Below are 8,778 nucleotides of genomic sequence, written 5' to 3'. Positions count from 1 at the left end.
GAAAGAAATATATTATTATCTATGAAAAATATATGAATAACTTTTATGCATTAATTTCCCCCATACTTAAATATTTGTTCATCCTCGAATACACAAAGACAAATACCATAGTTAAAACACTTTTAAGGAAGATCATAAAAATTTTGGGTTGACAAAATTCAACTAAGACCAATCCACAAATTTAAACAACCTTTAACCACACTCATGTTCACCTATTGCAAATTGAAATCACAATATTTTCTAATCCCAAGTGTCTCTCGCTAATGAATAAAGATGCCCACAATATATATCATTATAGAACAAAGAAAGGCATAGGAAAAGAAACTCTCACTCTCAGCTAAGAAGTACCTCATGTTACTATAAATTGCCATAAGCTTGAATATAGTATGATTATCCACTAATATAGGAGATTTTGAGTCTAGATCATGTAGGACTTTATAAGGTTATAATGTAGGCTTAAGGACAGGTAAGATATTGTAACGACCCGACTTGTCGTTTTGAGCATTTACATCCCGTTCAATCATTTGAAGTCTTGAGTAGCTTCATATAATGTATTATGACCAGTGTGTATTGTCGGCTTTATTTTTCAGGTGTTTCGGGATTAGTTCGGAAGAATGAATTTCATGTTAGAAGCCTTTAGATGAAAGAAATGACCAAGTTTGAATTTTTGTATTCGACCCCGGAATGGAGTTTTGATGGTTCCAATAGCTCCGTATGGTAATTTTGGACTTAAGAGTGTGTCCGAATAATTATTTGGAAGTCCGTAGTTAAATTAGGCTTGAAATGGCGAAAATAGGAAATTAAAAGTTTGACCGGAAGTTGATTTTTTGATATTGGGGTCGGAATCATATTCTGAAAATTCGAATAGCTTTGTTACGTCATTTATGACTTGTACGCAAAATTTGAGTTCATTCCGGATTGATTTAATATGTTTCGGCGCGAGGTTTGAAAGTTGAAAGATTTAAAGTTCATTAAGTTTGGATTGAGGTGTGATTCGTCATTTCAATGTTGTTATATGATATTTGAGGCCTCAAGTAGATCCGTAATATGTTTTGGGACTTGTTGGTATACTTGGACGGGGTCCCGAGGGGTCCGGGTGAGTTTTGGTGTAGTTTCGGACCATTTCTAGGCCATTTGTAATTGCTAATTTTTGGCTACAGAGGTGTGCTTTGTGATTGCAAATATTTGATCGCATTCGCGAAGGGCAAACAGCAGTTTGGCGCCTTGTGAATCGCGATCGCGGAAGCTGTTTCGCGATCGCGAAGAATAAAATCTCTGTTGCACTGACTCAAATTTTTAAGCTTATATCTCGCAATTTATAAGAAATTTGGAGATAATCTAAAAAATAAAAGTTGTAGTCCTTGATGTCTAGTTTTCATAAAGTTAAACCATTTATCATTTGGAATTTTTTACAAAACGTTATGACCATTATACTAGAGGTTGTCTTGAAGAGTTGGGAAGTTTGTGCTTCGCGATCGCGATTGGTTTTCCGCGATCGCGAAGAGCCAATTTTGAGCTGGAATTTTTTGTGCTTCGCAATCGCAAAGCATTTTCCACGATCGCGAAGAGTAAATGCCTAGACAGAAGCTATATTTTAAGGGTTCGACCATTTTAACACATTTGGAGCTATGGAGCTCGGATTGAAGCGATTTTCATCATATGGATTGTGGTAAGTAATTCTAACTCGATTTTGGTTAAATTATACGAATCTATTATTGTTTTTGTCAATAAATTAGTATTTTGAGTTGAAAATAGTAGAAACTTTTATAGATTTTAATTGAGGATTTGAAGGCCGAGTTGTGGTCGAATTTGAATAATTTTGATATGGTTGGGCTCGTGGTTGAATAGGGGTTCGGATTTTATAATTTTTGTTGGATTCCGAGACTTGGGCCCCACCGTCGACTTTTCGAGCGAAGTTGGAGATTTTTATAAATTATTAAATTGTAAGCATTGGAGTACATTGTGATTAATTTTCACGTTGTTTGAATAAATACAGATCGTTTAGCTTGAATTGATAAGATATGAAGGTGGTTGGAGGTTGATACGTACGGAATGGAATTTCTGGAGTATTGTTTATCTTGCTCGGCATTGGATTCGGCTTGTTCGAGGTAAGTAACTCTTCTAAACTTGGAGCTCAGGGTATGAACCCTGATTATACGTGTTATGTGAATTATTTGGTGGTGACGCACATGCTAGTTGATGGGCGTGTAGGCGTGCACCGTAGAAATTGAGACTCAATCGATTCCGTAGAGCTGTAGAGTCAATTAACTCGTATTTTTTCATATATTCTTATGTGTTAGAGAAACTGAGCTACAACTCATGTTAGAAATCATACTTAGGCAAATGTTGGTATCATTGGGACCCACCAAGGTCACTTCTACCGTCGAATTATTTGTTTAAATTGTATCTTCATACTCAATCATGTTCATTCATTTCATATCATCTCTCAGTCTCTGTTGCTATTTATTGATTTATCATACCATTATTTTTGGCTGATTTTTATGACATTGTGAGCCTGAGAGACTGGAGAGATTGATAACTGAGTGAGGCCGAGGGCCTGATGGTGAGGATATTTATGGGATCGGGCTGCGCGTCGCAGCATATTTTATTGATTTATGCCATGATTGGCTTGTTATAGCGCTTGGGCTGAAAGGAAAGACCCCCTCCGGAATCTGTACACACCCCCAGTGAGCGTAGGTAGCTACTAAATACGAGTGACGAGCGATTGGGAGGATTCAGTGACTGTGAGGATTGAGTGACTGGGAGGATTGAGTAACTGGGAGGACTGAGTGAAATGATACTCTGAGAGTATGCATATGGTTTTATTACTGAGTTGTATCGCATTGACATGCACACTTGACATACAGGCATAGAGATGCATTTTTCCTCATGCTATACGATATTGCGTCATTCATGATTTCTGCTACATATTGACATGTAGGCATAGAGATATATTTTTCTCATGATTATTTAAAAATAAATTAATTACCTGTTGAAAGTTTTTGAAAAAATCACAGTTTTCAAACTTACTCATAAATTGATGATTTCGGTAAAGGATTTGGGTTTTCACTGATATATTTGAAAAGCAGGACTATTTTTCTGGAACTGTGAACGAGCTGAGCATTTTATCTTTGAGCTACTTCTTTTATTACTTCTATTATGTTGTTATGACCTGTTGTTGGCTATTGATGTTGGGCCCTGACCTTTGTTCCAGCTCGTCACTACTTTCAACCTAAGGTTAGGTTTGTTACTTATTGAGTATATGGGGTCAATTGTACTTATACTACATTTCTGTACCTTGCGTGCAGATATTGGATGTTGATGTTGCTGTGATCGACGGGAGATGAATTTGAAAATATACCTGTGTTCCGATCATAGCTGCCTCTTGTTCATAGTAGCCTTAGATTTATAAAAATCTGTGTATGTACATTTCGAACAAGTGATTTGTTAATTGGCTTCCCAGACGGGTTAGGTTAGGTACCATCACGACTAGGTAGATTTTGGGTCATGACAGATATATATAGATAAGAGTGACTTATGTCCCTTATAGACACTGTATTTATATTAGCACTTAAGCACAACGACCTTCCGTTTAAAATAATCAATCTCCCCTCTTTCTCTTTTTTTTTTCCAATGTTTCTCCTTTTATTGCCCTTTCAGATTATTTATTTTCTTGAAATTGGATTTCAAGAGCAACACATTTCTTTTGTTTCACATGAAAATATTTTAACTTAAATCAGCAAGCTCAACAATCACCCTTAGCGCCTCTTCCTTCCACAATTATTCTTCCCACTTACGTTTTTCATTCTAATTCAACTTTTTAAGTTGCCAAAAAGGGAATGAATTGAAAAAAAATATCATAACAAATAGGCTAAGGGTTAAAGTTTGGCTAACAATAAAATAAAGATAATTTTTTTAGGCTCAACGGGGTTAACTAAGGATAAAAATAATTAAGGAAGGTAAATTTCGGCCATGGTTTTAACAAGGACGGCCTACTTTCATTTCCCAACTCAAAAATCTTCCTATGATTTCGCCTCAAACCACACTCAAGGCAAGTTCTAAATTTTAAAATAAGCATGAGAACTAGATGATATAAACTGACCACACAATGCACTTGAGATCAACAAACACTATGATTTTAATAGACATTAAACAAGTATGAGTTTAAGAAAGGTAGTTATACAACCCATGAATAGTACTCAATTAAATTCGTCTTTCCTAAGTCTCAATCTTTTTATAGAGAAAATCAAGTGCTTAGCCAACTTATTTACTGACTAAAAAAAATCTAAGAAGTGTTCGGTTCAAAATATTCCGACCATAACAAAGAACCGAACAAGAAATTCATGGAGATACACACTTCTTGTTCGGTTCCCCATACATTAAACACTTCTACCTCCTGAATTCGTTCATAAGTATCTCATATCGACGGAAAATATTCCCGGTTCGTTGGCATTCGTCACAACCCTTCACCCATAAGTGTGCATCTTTGAACAATGTCGGCCAGTAGAAGCCCGACTCCAGCACTTTTACAACTGTCCTTACTCCCCCGAAATAGCCACCATATGGTGACGCATGATAAGCCTGCAAAATAGAAGATTAGTCTATCTCGGGGATACATCTCCGGATCATGTTATCAACACAAATCCTGAACATATAAGGCTCATCACAATAATACATGCGACAGTCATGAAAGAACTTTTTCTTTTGAACAGAGGAAAGGTCATAGGGAATAATACCGCTTGCCAGGTAATTTGCAATATCTACATACCATGGCACTACCTTAAGACTCGTGGCTAGTAGTTATTCATCCGGGAAAGTCTCCACAATCTCTCCCCCCTCAACCTTCTTTTCGTCTCCTTTCAGCCTAGACAAGTAATCAGCCACTTGGTACTCCGTTCCCTTTTGGTCATGGATTTCCAAGTCAAATTCTTGCAGCAGTAGCACCCATCGAATCAGGAGCAACTTTGATTCTTTCTTATAAAATTAGGTACCTGAGAGAAGCATAGTCAGTATAAATAATTACCTTCGAGCCTATCAGGTATGACTTGAATTTGTCAAATGCGAACACCACTGCTAGCATCTCCTTCTCGGTCACTGTGTAATTTAGTTGGGCACCACTCAAATTTCTACTTGTGTAATATATTGGATGCATGACTTTGTCTTTGCGCTGCCCAAGCACTTCTTCCACAACATAGTCGCTTGCGTCACACATCAGCTCAAATGGTTGCTCCCAGTCAGGTGCAACTATGATAGGTGATGTCACGAGCCTTTTCTTCAATTCCTCAAAAACTACCCTGCAGTTATCAGAAAATATAAAAGGGTGATCTTTTTTAAGGAATTTACACAAGGGGTTAGCAATTTTGGAAAAATCTTTTTTATAAACAGTCTATAGAACCCAGCGTGGCCAAGGAAACTTCTTATTGCTTTGACGGAAGTAGGTGGTGGAAGCTTTTCGATCACATCAACCTTTTCATGATCTACCTCAATGCCCTTACTCGACACTAGGTGCCCCAAGACTATACCTTCTTGTACCATAAAATGGAACTTTTCCCAATTGAGTACCAAATTAGTCTCGACACATCTTTTCAGCACTTTTTCAAATTCCTTAGGCAATCATCGAATGAGTCTCCCACCACCGAGAAATCATCCATAAAGACCTCCATGATGTCCTCTACAATATCAGTGAAGATGGCCATCATGCACCTTTGAAATGTGGCAGGTGCATTGCATAGGCCGAATGGCATCCTCCGGAAGGCGTAGACTCCATATGGACAGTGAATGATATTTTCTCTCTATCTTTCGGGGCAATGGAGATTTGATTATACCCCGAGTATCCATCCAGGAAGCAAAAGTGGGACTTCCCAGCCAATCTATCTTGTATTTGATCAATGAACGGCAAGGGAAAGTGGTCTTTTCGGGTGGCCTTGTTTAATCTTCTGTAGTCCATACAAATTCGCCATCATGTGACTGTTCTTATTGATATCAACTCAATGTTCTCATTTTGCACTACAGTCATCCCACCTTTCTTCGGCACACATTGGACTGGGCTGATCCAGTTGCTGTCGGAGATGGGGAAAATGATCCTCGCATCTAACTACTTTATCACCTCCTTTTTCACAACTTCCTTCATACGGGTTCAGCCTTATTTGATGTTATCTAGAAGGTTTGTGGCCATCTTCCAGTAGAATCTTATGCATACAAAAGGCCGGGCTGATACCCTTAATGTCTATAATGGTCTAACCAATTGCAGTTTTGCACTCACTCAATACCTGCAAAAGTTGTTCTTTCTGCACATCTAACAAACCAGATGAGATAATAACATGTAAAGTTGAGTTAGGTCCCAAGAAAGTATACCTGAGGTGAGGTGGTAGCGGCTTCAGTTCCAACTTTGGTGGCTCTTCTATCGATGGCTTAGCTGGAGGAATTTTTCTTTCTTCTAAGTGCAAAGGCTCAATTTCGAGCTCTCTTTTCCAAAACCCTTGGCCTTCAAGAGCCAACACCCACTCCGCCAAATCCTCTCCATTTACTTCATCTAAGTTCATGAGACAGGCTGCTAGAGGGTCTTTAGCATTCAAGGTCTCATCTTCCTCCTCCAGAATTACATCCACAGCTTCTATTAGAGAGCAATTAGAAAATTCACTTGGTCGCCGCATAGACTTCTGCACATTGAATGTCATTTCTTCATCATTTAGTCTCATTTTGAGCTCTCCAGTTTCACAATCAATTAAAGCTCTCCCAGTGGCCAAGAATGGTCTTCTGAAAATTATGGGAATCTCCTCGTCAACCTGGCAGTCTAGAATGACAAAATCTGCTTGGAACACAAACTTCCCAACCTGTACTAATACATCACCAAGGATACCAGAGGGCCTCTTCACTGTCCGGTCGGCTAGCTGTAGTAACATGGACGTGGGTCTAGCTCTTCCAATACCTAACCTTTTGTAGATAGCCAAGGGCATCAAGTTTATGCTTTCCCCTAAATCACACAATGCTTTAGCAAAAGCATAGCTGCCTATCGTGCATGGGATTGTGAAACTCCCTGGGTCTGACAACTTCTCAGCTATGGGTCTCATCATGACTGCACTACAGGTCTGTGTCAATGTAACAATGGACATGTCTTCGAAGTAGAATTTGTAAGACATTAAATTTTTCATCATTTTGGCATACCCAGGCATCTCCCGCAACGCATCAATCAATGGAATGTTCACCTGTATTTGTTTCAACATCTCCATGAATTTCTTATATTGCTCGTCCTTCTGATATTTGACCAATCTCTATGGGAATGGTGCTGGAGGTCGCTTCTTTCCTGTGATTTGAGTTTTATCTTGCTCGGGCACTGCTTCTACTGTCGTTTCTTGTGCTACCGCAGTCTCCTTCGTAACCTCTTTTTCTTTGCTTGTGCTCTCTTGTGCATGTTGTACCGTCACCTCAGTTAACCCTATTGAATCATCTATATCAATGGGCACTAGCACAAGTGTTTCAGTAGGCCGGCTTTCGCGAGCAATCTCTTGCTCCAGATCTAGGTCTCTACCATTTCGTAGACTCACTGCCATAAGCTGTTTCGGGCCCTGATCCTTTGGGTTGACTTGTGTGTCTGCAGGTAACATCCCTTGGGGACGATTGTTTAGAGCCATAGAAATATGTCCTAATTGAATCTTAATACCCTTTATCGCTGATTCATGTGAGTCCACTCTCTCTTGCATTTTTCCAGTGGACCCAATCAGTTGTTACAACATTCTATTGTTGTTGTCCAGCATTCTCTTAAGTTCAGCAACCCCATTATCTTGTCTCACAATCTGTTGTTGTTGAGGTTATTGATAAGCCAGCTGCTGATTTTGCTGGTTGTAACCCTGTTACCTTTGGTAAGGCACTACTTGACCCTGTGGTCGCTTAGCTCTAGGATTGTTGTTGTTATTGTAGTGCTGCTATGCTGGTCTATATTGTTGATTCTGTTGTCCCCAATTCTGACCACCTTGCCTATGTCCCCCATAGTTGGCTACATAGTTTATATCTTCCTAATAGTACTGGTTGTCACCTTTCGCACTCCACGAGCATACATAAGTTTGGTTAATGCATGGTGTACATAAGCCCCCATTAGTTGCGTCAACTATGTGTACCTGCTGCTTCTGGACAGATTCATCGATCTTTTTAGTGAGGATACTCATTTGCGTCATTAGAATGGCCATATTTTCATCTATGGAGTTGTTTGGGTCCAAAGCCACTGAGTGAACTACATGAGTGATCGTAGAGTCTCCTGTCATCCATCCTGAGTTTTGGGCCATCTTATCAAGTAGGGTCTTGCATTCTCTGAATGTTTTGCTCAAAAATGCTCCACCTGCTGAAGCATCAACATTGGCCTTTAAGCCGTCTGCTAGTCCCATATAGAATCTCTACCCCAACATCTGATCTAGAATGCCATGATGTGGACACTTAACCATCATACCCTTGAACCTCTCCCACGTTTCTTATAGTGATTTTGTCGGTCTCTGCCTGAAGCTCAATATATCATCAATTTGTTTGGCTAGGTAGAACTTGTTCAAAAATTATTTGACTAATTCCTCCCAAGTAGTTATAGAATTTATGGGGAGTGAATTAAGCCAAGTCTGAGCTTCTCCTGTCACCGAGAATGAAAACAACAACAACTTTAGTGCTTCCAGTGTCATATTAGGTTGCCTTTGTGTGACACATATCGACAGGAAATTCTTCAGATGCTGCTGAGGATCTTCAATGTATGACCCTGAGAACAGTCCCTTGTTCTGCAATAAATGTAGCATGTTGTTT

General features: G+C 39.2%; 1 non-coding gene across 1 annotated transcript; it reads left to right on the top strand.

Annotated features, from left to right (window-relative positions):
* The first annotated feature begins 8,409 nt into the window (after positions 1 to 8,409).
* Positions 8,410 to 8,516, top strand: LOC117281005 (small nucleolar RNA R71). The gene has a single exon (XR_004511592.1). It is a non-coding gene; the product is annotated as a small nucleolar RNA R71 (small nucleolar RNA).
* Positions 8,517 to 8,778: the final 262 nt, after the last annotated feature.

This window comes from Nicotiana tomentosiformis, chromosome 1, assembly GCF_000390325.3.
Source record: "Nicotiana tomentosiformis chromosome 1, ASM39032v3, whole genome shotgun sequence".
Classification (NCBI taxonomy): domain Eukaryota; kingdom Viridiplantae; phylum Streptophyta; class Magnoliopsida; order Solanales; family Solanaceae; genus Nicotiana; species Nicotiana tomentosiformis.
Note: the sequence above shows the minus strand (reverse complement) of the source record. Positions and strands in the feature narration are given on the sequence as shown.